Source organism: Leptodactylus fuscus, chromosome 8 (assembly GCF_031893055.1).
Source record: "Leptodactylus fuscus isolate aLepFus1 chromosome 8, aLepFus1.hap2, whole genome shotgun sequence".
NCBI classification, from domain to species: Eukaryota; Metazoa; Chordata; class Amphibia; order Anura; family Leptodactylidae; genus Leptodactylus; species Leptodactylus fuscus.
The window spans coordinates 31,073,997-31,088,744 of record NC_134272.1 but is presented as its reverse complement, the minus strand read 5'-3'; the positions used below and the strand labels follow the sequence as shown (position 1 = coordinate 31,088,744).

General features: G+C 48.3%; 1 protein-coding gene across 1 annotated transcript in view; it reads left to right on the top strand.

Moving 5' to 3' along the window:
- Positions 1 to 846: 846 nt before the first annotated feature.
- Positions 847 to 14,748, top strand: part of LOC142216502 (aldehyde oxidase-like) — a 91,050-nt gene continuing 77,148 nt past the window's right edge. Inside the window, exon 1 of the mRNA XM_075284376.1 lies at positions 847 to 971. The gene's annotated coding sequence lies outside the window, so the exon portion shown is untranslated. The remainder of the gene's footprint in view (positions 972 to 14,748) is intronic.

Below are 14,748 nucleotides of genomic sequence, written 5' to 3'. Positions count from 1 at the left end.
TATTCTGCCATCTGTACGATCCCTAGAAGAATAGATAGGTATTAATCAGCTCACAATACCCTCACGGTTCTGTTGGGTGTAGTGCGGATATCAGCAGTGAAGCCAACAATTATTTTCTCCTTTCATTGTTTTACTAAACCCTTGCTCATACAAGTCTTAAAATCCCGCACATTATAATATCGCTAATGTGAACCTTAACCCCAGTGGAGCACAAAGCTCAGGGGCAATAATATTACCCTGCACAATCCAGACAACATAGTACAGATTGGTAATAAGGCCTGTGACTATAGCAATGGCTTGCTAGGATGTAGTAATACTTCCATAATACAGTAAGATTTATTACAGTGCTGCAATAAAAAAGCTTTGTTATCTGGACAGGGCTGGGCTCGGCCGACATTATGATCTATCAACACTAAAGTACAGTCTCGAAAGTCACAGCAATAAACCAAGATCTACAGAATGACGCAGTCTACATAGTGTAACTGGTACGAATGTATATATATCCTCCTACGTATACTCTCTGAAGCAAAGGAATGCTCTGGCAATGCAATGGTTAAACATGTAAGAGCAGCCTGGGTTCATGCCTTTGAACCGCACATTACATCACATCTACAGCTTACATCCCACATTATTCCCATACAGAAGAGGTGGCTTTACCAATTGGAAAAACTGGTTTGAGGGCTGTATGACAAGGTCAAGAGATGTGTGCCCAGCCCTTTGGATATGACAGCCCAGCCAGGATGCGTACAAGCTGTGCGGAGTGATGACAAGGGAGGGGCTTCTAACACATTACCTGCATAGGTGTGGAGGTGCGAGTCTGCCTAGCTGACACACAAGGCAGGCCGCCTATTAAACCACTCAGAAAGAAGTGTGCAGGACGCCTGAGAATGTGATGGAAGCTGCTGGGTAATGTGACTGCTGTATTCTAGAAGAGAGCGCCTTCACGTTGTGTGGATTACCTACAACATCAGGTAAGTGGGGATCAATAAGCAGTAATATACCTGTTGAGTCTGACTGTCAACATCTACACCGTACCTGCCTCTGCCTCCGGCTGTAGCCGGCCTACATTACACTGCACAGGTGAGATGTTCTGTAGGATTATCTTGTAGAGGGTTGAAATACATGGTAGAGTAACTGGACACAGACATTCAACCTTCAGGATCATCCAACAATCTAGAGTCTAGGTGGTGACGGAAGCATCTTAATATTCATTCATGGACCAGAATTAAGTTTTTCTCACTGATTCCGCCATGTTTGTCACCAGATAATATTCTGTGCCCAGTATATATGTTAATAGGAGACTGCTGATGGTAAAGAATTAGACTTGTCTTCCCTGCTGACCGGTCTGCTTTAGTAAATTTATGTATTCCTCATAATGTAACTATTACAAAGCGTCTTTCCTCATGAGGGTATGGTAACACTGCTGTCATTACAGTCCGTTGCTCTTATCCATCATAGGATGAGAGCAATGGACATTAATGGTAGTAGAGTGACGCATGCACAACTATTTCTCCATCAAAAAAGTAAAAACCATTATTGAAAGAAAGTTTCCAGCATGTTTAACACATGGAGGTGAATGCAGATGGACACCAAACAGAGGAGACTCCATCTGCATCTGTCATTTAGTGTCTGTTGCTCTTATCCTGTGATGGATGAGAGCAACAGACATTAATTAATGGTAGTGTGAACCCTAACCCTGCATTCTGTTATTACTCCTAGAGTAAATTGAGTATTGGTTGTTACCACACAGTGTGACATTGACCGTTTATCTCTACCAGTATTAGGCTATGCAGGGACACATTTAAAGTGTCCACATCCAGCTGTTTGCATCTTTTAAAAGTTGCTTCTCCACTGATTCTGGCATAGTCGGAGTGTTTTCTTTAGTCCTCACCTTTCCTGAGTAATAAGTGCTGTTACTTTTGGTGCCTTATATTCCAGTCTCTCTGCTGTGGGTGGATTCAGGCAGGAGCAGACAAGGGGTCTGATTCAGAGCTCTGACACTGTTCACCTTTCATTGCTCCATGTCACAGCTCTGAACCACGTCCTTTTTCCTTCGTGACCCTACTTGAGAATAGAGAGACTAAATAGCATTTCAGGCACCAAAACTAACAGCATTGGTTGCACAGGAATGGTTGGGGCTAGAGAGAAAATCTCCAACGATGCCAGAATCAGTGGAGCAGCCCCATATAATTATGTAAAGAACAGCTCTTGGTGATAGGCAAAACATCTTTCCACATGGAAAAGATTGCTGTAACCACTACACAGTATAACAACATAAAAACATAGATACATTTGGTATTTCTGTAATGGTAGTCACCCAAATAATAAAGGTAACTTGTCAGCTGCTACATTCATGATAGACAAGCTAAGACTTCTAGTTCCTGAAATACAGTAAGCTGACAGTAAAGATGAGTTCCAGATGAGTTCCTATGTGTTTCTGAACCAATATAGATCCATTGTTAGTAACAGGGAACGTGTTCTCTGCTGTGCGTGTATATGACCTTGTCCAAACAAGTTTACATAATAGGAATGTGATTGTAATTGCATAGAAGACGTCTCCTGAGGAAGCGCAGAGATTCAGCGTCTCCAGTTTGTGTGCTGCTGTTCTGATGTTTTCTAGAATGTGTTATAGATTGTAAGTGATAAGAGTTTGATATGATAGTCCACGTATTGATAAGTCACTGTTCACATTTGCTTTGTGGCTTTCACTTAAAACTAGGTATGTCATAGGACATACAACAGAGCCTCCAATACAAATGTGAATGGAGTCTTAGAGAGATAGGAATACCTACCAAAAAAAAGAAAAAACAGATGCATCAGTTATCTGCGAAAAGAGAATGAAACATGGACAACATGCAGATGACATACGTGTGCTGTCTGTTTTATTTTAAAGACCCATAGACTTGCATGGCTGAGATGAATTGAGAAATACCACAATTTTTTCCTCATTTTTTCTTGGTACGTGATAAAAACTGACATTGGAATTCTCCATTCATTGTTATAGGACCTTGTGCCTGCTTTTTTTTTTACAGGCAGCACTTGGACAGAAAAATCGTTAGTCTGAAAGGGCATTAAGGCTAAGGCTTCACATTATGGAAAAGTTCTTACTTTTGTTGCAGATTTTGCTTCATTTATTTGTGCCATAGTCAGGAATGGATTTAACAGATGGGAAAATTATAAGCGCTTGCTGTATATTTCACTGTTCACTTTGGTTCAAAGAACCTCCACAAAATGTGCAACAAAAAAGGCAGCTTTTCTGCAATGTGGGGCCTTATGTTAAAGCTGAAGCCCCATGTTGCGAAAACGCACAGTTTTACAATACCTGCAAAGTGAATAGGATTCTGGATAATACCATCTATACAACAACCTGCAGCAGAAAAGCAACGTGTTCGAGAACGCTTTTGTTTTTGAAAATTGCAGCATGTCAATTCTAGATAGATAATAGATAAAACCTTTAATAGTCCCACAGTGGGGACATTTCAGTATGTTACAGCAGCATAGTAATACAGATACAGGATAATACACAGTAATATATTACGGAAGTAGACAAACATAAGCTGAGAAGAGAAGATATACTAGGAGCAGCTAAGGAACAGAAGAAGGAAGACTTCATGGTCATCGTCATAATCATTAGCTTTTGTGTGGAGTGATCTTCGCTTGGTCTGATGTAGATTATACAGCCTGGTCATGGTTGGAAGGAAGGACTTGCGATAGCGCTCCTTCTCACACTTGGGGTGAAGCAGACGCTCACTTACAGTGCTGCTAAGTGCCATCAAGGTCTCATACATGGGGTGGGATTTGTTCTCCCGCATGGAGGTCACCACAGACAGTATCCTTCTGTCACCCACCACCTGTACTGGGTCCAGAGGGCTCCCCAGGACAGAGCTGGCCCTCCTGATCAGCCTGTTAAGTCTATTTCTGTCAATGGTTGATATACTGCTCCCCCAGCAGGCTACACCGAAAAAGATGGCTGAAGCAACCACAGAGTTGAAAAAGGCCCTAAGAAGTGGCCCCTGGACTCTGAAGGCTCTCAGCCTCCTGAGCAGGTAGAGCCTGCTGTGACCCTTTCTGTGCAGCGCCTCCAGGTGATCAGCCCAGTCTAATTTATTATTGAGGAGCACGCCCAGATACTTATAGGTCCTGACTATCTCAATACATGTTCCTTGGATCTCCACTGGGGTCGGAGCACCTCTCCGTTTACTAAAGTCCACCACCATCTCCTTGGTCTTCCCAGCATTAATCCTGAGGTGGTTCAGCTGGCACCATTCAACAAAATCCCGATGTAAGTCTCTCTATTCCCTATCGTCACCATCAGTGATAAGGCCGACTATAGCAGAGCCATCGGAGTACTTCTGTAAGTAACAGCTGGATGAGTTGTGCCTAAAGTCAGCAGTGTACAGTGTGAAGAGGAAAGGGGCAAGAACTGTACCTTGTGGTGCCCCCGTACTATAGATCACAGCGTCAGACACACAGTCCCGGGCTCTCACATACTGAGGGCGGGTTGTCAGGTAGTCTTATACTTGTGGAAACACTGCCGTTTTCCATATAAGGGCAGAAAGTCCGCAGAGAAAAACTTAGCGAAATCTCAATGAAAACATTGCGGAAAAATATACAATGGATTTATGCTGTGTTTTTTACCCACAGCATTTTTTTGCTGTACTTCATCTCGTGGGGCTATAGCCTTAGGTTTCCCCATAGATATAATTGTAACAGAAATTCTGTGGAGGAAAACTCAGCAAACTTTCTGTCTAAAGTGCTGCAGGAAGAACTGTGATGCATTGCCGCTGAAGTTCTTCCCGCAGCGCATTTTGGCTGCAGGGCGTCCTATGGGGCTTTAGCCTTAAGGGATTTTCAACAAACAATACTATACAACCTATACTCTCAATTGGCCATATTTATTGCTTACAGAATATAATAATGGTAAGTGTTAGGGCTCGTTCACACTGGGGGCGGATTTTGACTCGAGGAGCTAAGTCAAAATATGGTCAAAAAACCCCTACCACGATGTCGCGGCTTCCCCCACCCTGGAGTCGGCTCAAATGAATGGGCCGACGCCGGAGGTTGCAGCTGCCAGGCAGAAGCCGCGGCTCAGCGAGCCGTGGAATCCGCCTGGAGAAAGGGCAGCTCGCTTCTTTTTTCTGTCAAAATCCGCCCCTTTGGCCACGTGTGAACTAGCCCTTAGAAGATAGCCCACTATAAAATGCATTCTTAGTACTATATGTTGTGGACATTGTAAACACACAGGTCCTGAATCTACTCGCAATTAAGTCTCCATTCGACACCTCCATGGTATAAAACAACGTCTGTTTTTCATAAATGTTTTGCACCCGAGGGGTGGACGTTTTCATGCATAGTTTATACATTACAGTGTTAAGGCTAAGGTCCCACGTTGTGGAAACGCAGCTTTTTTTGTTGCAGATTTTTCAGCGTTTTTTTTTTTTTTTTAGCCAAAGCCAGGAGTGGATTGAGCAGAAGGTAGAAGTATAACAACTCCCCATTTGTATCCATTTTTGGCTTTGGCTAAAAAAAACGCAGCAAAAATCTCCAACAAAAAAAAAGCTGCCTTTCTGCAATGTGGGGCCACAGCCTAAGGAGGGCTTCGTGAAAACAGACATATACAAAGCATAACCTATATTTTGATAGCAAAAATCAGAGAAGAAAGTAGGGGGCACTCACCCAGGGCGTCTTTTTTTTTTTCTCAAAATCAGTGCTTTATTCCAATGTTTGTAAAAACATGATACAGGGAGAGAGCAGATGCATAGATAAGACAGGCAACATATGTTTCGCACCTTTCTTGTGCTTTTTCAAGCCTTATACATGCCATATTTTGATAGTCCCAGAGAACAGACCATCAAAATATTGATCATGTAAATAGCACCATTCACAGGCATTGAAAGCAATGCAGTAGGGTGACAACCTTGGTCAGGAAAAATCTGCTTCAGGAAAATTCATGAAGCATTTTTGAGGAGTTTTTTTAGGTGTTTTTTCAGGCGTTTCCACTGAAAAAAATCAATGCAAGTCAATGGGAGGTGGATAATCTGACTGGAGTTTTTGAGGTGTTTTTTGCCAAAAACCACACAAAAAAAACGCTAGAGGTTTTTCTGCCTCCCATTGACTTTATTGATTTCCTGAGGCGGAATCCGCCTGAAGAATGGATATGTTCATTCTTTTTTCTGCTAGTGGAAAATCTGCTAGCAGAAAAAGAAAAAAAAAAAAAGATTACATAGGAATGTATGGTGAGGTGTTTTTTTGGTCAGGATTTTGAGTCAGTTTCCTGACCTAATTCATGACCAAAAAATTCTGTGTGAACGCAGCCTAAGGCAGTGGTGGATCCAGGGTTTGCGGGGCCCTGGGCAATTGACTTTGGCGGGGCCCTACGCGCCGCAGCAAATTAGGCCCCGCCCACTTTTATGTTGACTCCGCCCATTCTCATTCATTTTTCATGTGATTCCACACAGTATAATCCTCCTACAGTCACCCGTAAATTATATGTCCCCCCTCCATCTCTCCCCATTTTCATATACACCCTTCATCTACCCCTAGTTTCATGTCCCCCCCCCTCTATCTCTGTCCCCAGTTTCATGCCATTCTCCCCCTTTATCTGCCCACAGTTTCATGTCCCCCCGTCTCTGCCCCAGTGTCATGCCATTCTCCCCCCTTCATCTGCCCCAGTGTCATGCTGTTCTCCCCCCTCTATCTGCCCCAGTGTCATGCTGTTCTCCCCCCCTCCATCTGCCCCAGTGTCATGCTGTTCTCCCCCCCTCCATCTGCCCCAGTGTCATGCTGTTCTCCCCCCCTCCATCTGCCCCAGTGTCATGCTGTTCTCCCCCCTTCATATGCCCCAGTGTCATACTGTTCTCTCCCCCTCCATCTGCCCCAGCGTCATACTGTTCTCACACACACTCACCTTTCCTCGTTCCCTCGCAGCTCTCTCCCTCATACACATATTGTAGGCGCGATGCGAGCGTTAAAACAGGAGCTGAGCTGTGACAGCTCCTGCTTTAAACGCCTATGTATTCAGCTCATCGGCGTCCGTAGGGACATGCTGACCCAGGACCGGCTCCAAGTTTTTATGGGCCCTTGGGCGACAGAGCCTCAGTAAAGGAGGCGGGGGGAGTCGAGACACTGTGCGTCGCAGATGAAGCGAGTGACGTCATGCAGGAGTATGGCGTCACTAACGCCATACCTCCCAATTTTCAAAGAGTAGAAAGAGGGGTAAAATGTGCGGCGCGCTCTGCGCGCCGCAGCAAATCTGGCTCCACCCACTTTTATGTTGATTCCACCCATTCTCATTCATTTATCATGTGCTCCCACACAGTATAATCCTCCTACAGTCACCCGTAAATTATATGCCCTCCCTCCATCTCTCCCCCAGTTTCATATACACCCTTCATCTGCCCCCAGTTTCATGTCCCCCCTCCATCTCTGTCCCCAGTTTCATCACGTTCTCCCCCTTCATCTGCCCACAGTTTAATGTCCCCTGTCTCTGCCCCAGTGTCATGCTGTTCCCCCCTCCCCTTCATTTGCCCCCCAGTTTCATTGGGCCCCCTCCATCTCTGTCCCCAGTGTCATGCCGTTCTCTCCCCACCCCCTTCATCTTCCCCAGTGTCATGACGTTCCCCCCCTCCCCTTCATTTGCCCCCCAGTTTCTTTGGGCCCCCTCCATCTCTGTCCCCAGTGTCATGCCGTTCTCTCCCCACCCCCTTCATCTTCCCCAGTGTCATGACGTTCCCCCCCTCCCCTTCATTTGCCCCCCAGTTTCTTTGGGCCCCCTCCATCTCTGTCCCCAGTGTCATGCCGTTCTCTCCCCACCCCCTTCATCTTCCCCAGTGTCATGACGTTCCCCCCCTCCCCTTCATTTGCCCCCCCCAGTTTCATGGGCCCCCTTCATTATGTTCCACCTTAATATTTAATACAAAACAAACACTTACACTCACCTTCTATCACTCACCTTCCATCGTTCCCCCGACGCTCCTCTCTCCAGTCACATACGCGATGCAGGAGCTGGGACAGCTCAGCTCCTGCTTAGCTGCGGCCCGGCTTGCGTGTGTAAGCGTGATGTGATGACGTCATCACGCACACACACGCAAGCCGGGCCGGAGCTTTAAAGCAGGAGCTGAGCTCACAGCTCCTGCTTTAATCGCGATTCAGCTCATCGGCGGACGGACGCCGATGAGCTGAAATCGTGACAGGCAAGTGCCGGGGGGCCTCCAGAGGCTCTGGGGGCCCCGGCACTTGCCCGACTATGCCGAGCTGACCGGGACCATTTTGTTAGGGCTGGGCCGCGGGGCCCCGCTAAGCGCGGGGCCCCGGGCGGTTGCCCGGCTCGCCCGGCCCTGGATCCGCCCCTGGCCTAAGGGTCCATTCACACGGAGGAAAATGGTGAGGAATTTGGTGTGGAATTTCAGCGCTGAAAAAAAGCCTCCAATTGACTTCAAACGAACAAACCGCTCGTGGAAAAAAGAAGCAAGCTGCCCTTTCTTCAGGCTGATTCTGCAGCTTATTTAGCTGTGGACATCTGCGGCGCAATACTCCCTCCCAACTAGGGTTATTGATTTGGGCCTAATCCGGAGCGGAATGCCGCGACTGGATGCCGGTGCACTGTATGCACTGCACCGGCATCCAGACGCGGCTAGCCGATGTTTGGACCGAATTCTGAGGTGGCCTCCACCTCAAAATCAGATGAGCCATGCATGTGTTCTGAATGGGGGAAGCCACTGCCAAATCAAACTGCGGTGGAAGCTGGAGGAGAATTGGGAGGGCCCCATATACATTAGATGGTGAATTTGGCCAACAATCATCGAATGCATATGATCGCTATAAGGCTCTTTTCACATTAATATACTCTTCCATTGGCTGAATACACAGCACATGCTCCAGGAACTTTCCCAGCACAAACGCCACACATGTTTATATATGCGGTGTGAACATCCTCTAAAAATGAGTATCCCTAAAGATAGACATGTCGACAGATTGGATTATGTACATATTCATGACATTTATCATCACCTTAAATTATATTCTTTAGTGCCAAAAAGAAACCCAATTACATAGTATACTTATTGCGATACATATCAATAAATTAATGCCGGGGAAATTACTATGTGCATACAATAGATCTATGACAGATTAGTAAATTATTGCCCCTGTGTAACCTGATTATCAATGAGATGGACATAAAGTACCTATGTAAATTTAGCTGATGTTACACAGCAGATGAATGTTTATTTGCTTTACTGTGTATATTAGCGCTGATTCATTGTCCCGTTCCTCTACAGTATATCCTTTGTTCACTGTGCTGTATAACGAGTGATTATGAAGATAATCTTGTTTCCCTTAGTCCTAACAGCGGCACAATGTGGGGTATTTCTGCCCCTGTGTGCTGGTAGGACAGGCGGATATTTAATTACCCAATCAAATGCGTGGCAGGCCCTATAAGAGGGCACAAGAACCTCCCCTCTGCGTGTAAATACAAAAGTACCTCCATTACATTTATATACAGTTTTATACATAAGATATGATTCCCAGGGTGGGAAATCTTGTGCCGCTGTTAGGACTAAGGGAAACAAGATTATCTTCATAATCACTCGTTCCCTGTCGTCCTCAACAGCGGCACAATGTGGGGATATAGCAAGCAGGTCCCCAAGATGGGTGGGACAAACCCATGACCGAACTTAAACTGGTCTGGGCAAAGGCAGTGGAATCTGCCACTTGGTCCTTCAGGCGGTAATGCCGAATGAAGGTGGATTCAGATGCCCAAGAGGCAGCTGCATATATTTGGTCCACAGACAAAGCACTTCTTTCTGCCCGTGAAGTGGACACTGCCCTGGTTGAATGGGCATGAAGGAAAGATGGAGCCGACAGCCCTTGGGCGGTATAGGCGACTCTAATAGTCTCGGTAACCCACCGGGATATTGTAGCTTTGGCGGCTTTGGCGCCCTTGTTTTTCCCCGTGTAGCTGACCAACAGGTTTTCAGTCCACCTAAAGGGGCGAGTGCGCTGCAAGTAGATCTGCAGGCATCTAACCACATCCAGCTTGTGCCATCTTTCTTCTTCAGCAGAAGAAGGGAACGGAAAAAATACTGGAAGGGAAATCAGTTGGTTCCTGTTTACAGCAGATGGCACCTTGGGACGAAACCCAGGGAGGAACCTAAGCTGTACATGGTCAGAGAAAAAGTTGGTATATGGCTCCTCAGCGGACAAAGCTTGTAGTTCACTAACGCGTTTGGCAGGTGTGACTGCCAATAGCAGCGCCATTTTGCCGGTTAGCGACTTGAGGGAGACCTCTTCCAGAGGTTCAAATGGCTGGCCACATAGGGCGTTCAGGACCGGAATAAGGTCCCATTGGTGGACAGGGGTGTTTACCACCGGTCTCAGCCTAGTTGCCCCTTTAATAAAGGTGCTCACTAAAGGATCCTGAGACTCCCCAGATAGGCGGACAGGGCCGCTACGTGTACCTTGAGTGTGGCCGCAGCAAGACCTCTGTCTAGTCCGTCTTGAAGGAAGTCCAGGATCGCCTCCGTAGGGGGATCGGTGGAGTCCACTTGATGCTGCAGACACCAGGCATTAAAGATGTTACCTATTCGACGGTAGTTCCTGTTAGTCGAATCTGCTCTGGCGCTGGATAGGGTCTTCAAGACGGCTTGTGACAGTCCTCTATTTCTCAATAGGGACTGGTCAACCTCCAGGCTGTCAGGTTGAGTCTCCTCAGATCCTGGCATCTCAGCTCTCCTTGGGTTACCAGGTCTGGGAGTGGGGGGAAGCCTCCAATATATGCCCTGACTCATTTGTATGAGCTGAGCAAACCAAGCCCTTTTTGGCCAGAACGGGATTATGGCTATTCCCGAGGCTTGGTCCTGTCTTATTTTTATCAATGCCTTCGGTATGATTGGAATTGGAGGGAATATGTAAAACAGCCTGAACCTCCATGGGATGGACAGGGCATCCACCGCCAAGGGATTGTCCTCCTGGTACAGAGAGCAGAAGGTCCCCACCTTGGCGTTGAGTCGGGTAGCCATAAGATCGACCTCCGGGAGACCCCATCTCTGGACGATCTGTTGAAATACGTCTGGATTGAGAGACCATTCTCCTGATACGGTAATACCCTGACTCAGCTGATCCGCTACTATGTTCAGGGAGCCCTTTATGTGAACAGCGGATAACTGGACCAGATTCTTCTCCGCCTAGGCAAATATGAGATTCGTCTCTCTCAGCAAGGTTGGTGACCTGGTGCCCCCGTGTTTGTTTATATAGACTACCACCGTCATATTGTCTGACCGGTTTTTGACAGACTTGCCTTTCAATTCTGGGGCAAAGTGTACTAGGGCCAGGTACACTGCTCTGAGTTCCTTGAGATTGGATGACCCCAGCTCCGGACATCTCCATCGTCCTTGTACAGTTTTGTCTTGACAATGGGCTCCCCATCCCCACTGGGATGCATCTGTTGTCAACAGGGTCCACACTGTCGGGACCGTGGACCTTCCGTCTTTCAGGTGTATCCACCATCTGAGGGAAAGACGGGTAGCGGGAGAAAGGCAGATCTTCTTGTGCAATCCCCGTGGAGACCTGTTCCAGGTTCTCAACACTTCCATCTGCAGGGGACGCAAATGCCATAAAGCCCAAGGCACCGCCCTGGCCGAGGATGACATCAGGCCCAGGACTCTCATGGCGGTCCGGATGGTTACCTGCCGAGTGCGCAATAGGAATCGTGCACTGGCTTGGATTCTTTCCTTCCTTGGACTGGAGAGGAAGATCTGCATCGCTTCTGAATCCACTATAAATCCGAGGAATTTTCTTCAGGTGGATGGAACGATTTCGGACTTCTCCCAATTGATAATCCTAACTCCTGTAGGAAGTTGATGGCAAGGTTGAGCTGCTGGAGGAGGGCAGCAGGAGACTAAGCTTTCAGTAGCCAGTCGTCTAGATAAGGGACGATGAAAAGACCCTGAAGTCTGAGGGCCGCGGCGACCGGAGAAATCACCTTGGTGAATACCAGTGGGGCGGATGTGATGCCGAATGGCAGAGCTGTGAATTGATAGTGCTCCCTGTGGCCGGCCATAGCGACGGCAATCCTGAGGAACTTCCTGTGGAAATGAGCAATGGGGACATGTAGATAGGCGTCCTTCAAATCGAGGGTAACCATCACCTCTCCTGGCTGAAGAAACACAGCCACGGAATCCACGGTTTCCATTCGAAATGACCTCTTCCTGATAAACCGATTGAGGTACCTCAGATCTATTATCATCCTCCAGCCCCCGGTGAACTTGGGGACCAGAAAGACGGGGGAGTAGACTCCCAGACCGAGGTCTGAGGCTGGTACCTTCTCCAGGGCGCCCTTGGTAACATATTCGGCAACCAAGGCTTCTAGACTGGCCTGCTGAGAAGGTGGAAGAGTTTGGGTGGAAACGAACCGATCTGGAGGTGGAAGATGAAAGTCGATGTGATACCCGTGTTGTATGATCTTCAACACCCATGGGTCTTGGATATGGGTGAACCATGCTCTGGAAAAGGAGGAAAGACGTCCTCCCACAGGAAGGGGGGCCACAGGGAGCTGCCCCACGTCAAAACTCAGGCTTCCTCTTGGTGTCCTCCTTGGAAGCGCCACGACCAGCTGCCCTAGGGCGATATCTAAAACGCCGTTGTTGGGAAGGGCGTCTATAATTAGAGGAAGAACCTCTGCCTCTAGAGGGAGCACGTCTGCCCCTGGATGCTTGACCTTCCCCTACCTTCAGCTAATCCCTCCATAATGGCGTCTAAGCTTTGGCCAGACACCCTTCCCGGCTCAAAGGGGAGAGCACAGAGTGCTGCTTTAGACGCAAAATCTGTCCGCCAAGGCTTTAGCCAAAGGGGTCTACGGGCCGCAGTAGACAACGCCATAGATTTGGCGGAGATTTTTAATTGATGGCAGGAGGATTCCACCAAATAATCTGCAGCCCTATGAACTCTTTTCATAGAGGCCAGAATCTCATCTCTGTCTACGCCCAAGTCTATATCCCGCTCCAAGGCGGCTAAGCGGTTGCGCAAAAAGTCACCAACCATAGAGGAGGCTATGGCCACAGAGGCTTGCGCGGAGGAAGCTGAGTAGACCTTCTTCAGAACGGAGTCCACCCTACGATCCAGAGGGTCCTGAAGATTTGAACCATCTTCCAAGGGCACCAGGGTTCTGCGGGACAGCTTTGCTACGGCCAAATCCACCTTCGGGGGAGGCCCCCAGGAATCCCACTGGGTAGTGTTAACAGGAAACAAACTCTTGAAGATCCTGGAAAGCGAATGTCCTTTCTCTGGCTGTTTCCACTGCTGCGCCATAAGGTCGGTCAGCGTGGCGTCCGCATGGAAGGCAATATGTCCCCCAGAGGCAGACGTGGAGGCTTCCCCGTCAACATCTCGGCCCACTGTAGACCGGATGGACTTCAGCAGCCTGCCCGTTTGTTCATAATGGAACGCAGTTCTGCTGGAATAACTGAGTCGTCCTCGGAGGAATCATCCTCTGCCACCCGCAGGTGTTCCAAGGGGGGGAGAGACGAGGAACGGAGCTCAGAGCATGGTCTCCTGGTGAGCTGAGACAAGGTGCAATGGATCCCTTTGAGGGAATCATCCTGCAAAACAAAAAGGAGAGTACAAGCAAGGGAAAAACTATTTACCCAAGCGATGCCCAAACTCACCATCTCATTGACCCATGCCATCATATCTCTGGGAGAGGGCTCCACAGGTGGAGGACCTCTGCACCCGCGACAACGGGCCCACTCATAGCCTGAAAATAGGCAAGTTATAGGACCAGTAGTACCCCGCAGGGCACAACCTTTCAAGCCGCTACCTACCATCAGGGAGCGGTGTGTCGCAATCGAAGCAGGAAAGATGTTTCCTCTTGGAAGAGGTTTTCCTCCTACCATCCCCAGGAGGGGTAGTAGAGGATGACATATCCTACAGAGAGAGATAATAGACCATGCAACACTGTCACCATGACATCATACCAGCTTTTTAAAAAAAGGGTAAATCTTACCAGGTCCTGTAGACCGGACAGAGAGGTGACGGATCCCAATAAAGTTTGCAAACTGGAAAAGAGTTCAAGATCAATGAACACCACAATCGCACGCCTTCAGCAGATACTGCAGGAAGGTCTCTGACACCAGGCCAGCCAGCCTTTTAATTCTGGCCGGCTGGAAGTGGGCGGAGCCACAATCAAAGCAGGTGAGGCAACCTGCCCAGACAACTAACCCTGTAATCAGGGGTCTGCAAAGATATACATTCCCCCCCACCAAGAGGCCCTTAACACGGGCACTTACCCCCACATCTCCCCGTCTTTTCCGGCCTTTAATAAGGCCTGAATCTTCCCTGAGTGAGCGGCCGCCAGCGCCAGGCCGTTGCCATGGCGCTATGATACTTCCGGCGAAACCGGAAGTGCGCGCTTACAGCGGCAGGCGGGGAACAGGATACACAACAGTGTGGTTCCACCCGCCGGCAGTCCGCGCGGCCACCAGAGGCGGCATGCGGAGTCCCCGGACTCTCACCAAAATGTCAGGTAAGTCACAAGGAGCAGGGGAAGCGGAGGAGAGGGGGGGCAGGGGGGATAGAGGGGGGTAGCCACACATGGCTAACAAGCACCTTCTCCCCGCAGGGCACAGAAGGTGACAAGAAAAAAACAACCGCTCAGGAGGTGAGTGATCCTGCTGAGCTTCTCTAAGAGGACACAAGTCCTCCCACCTGTCCTCTGTCCACACAGGACAGAAAAAAACACGCAGAGGGGAGGTT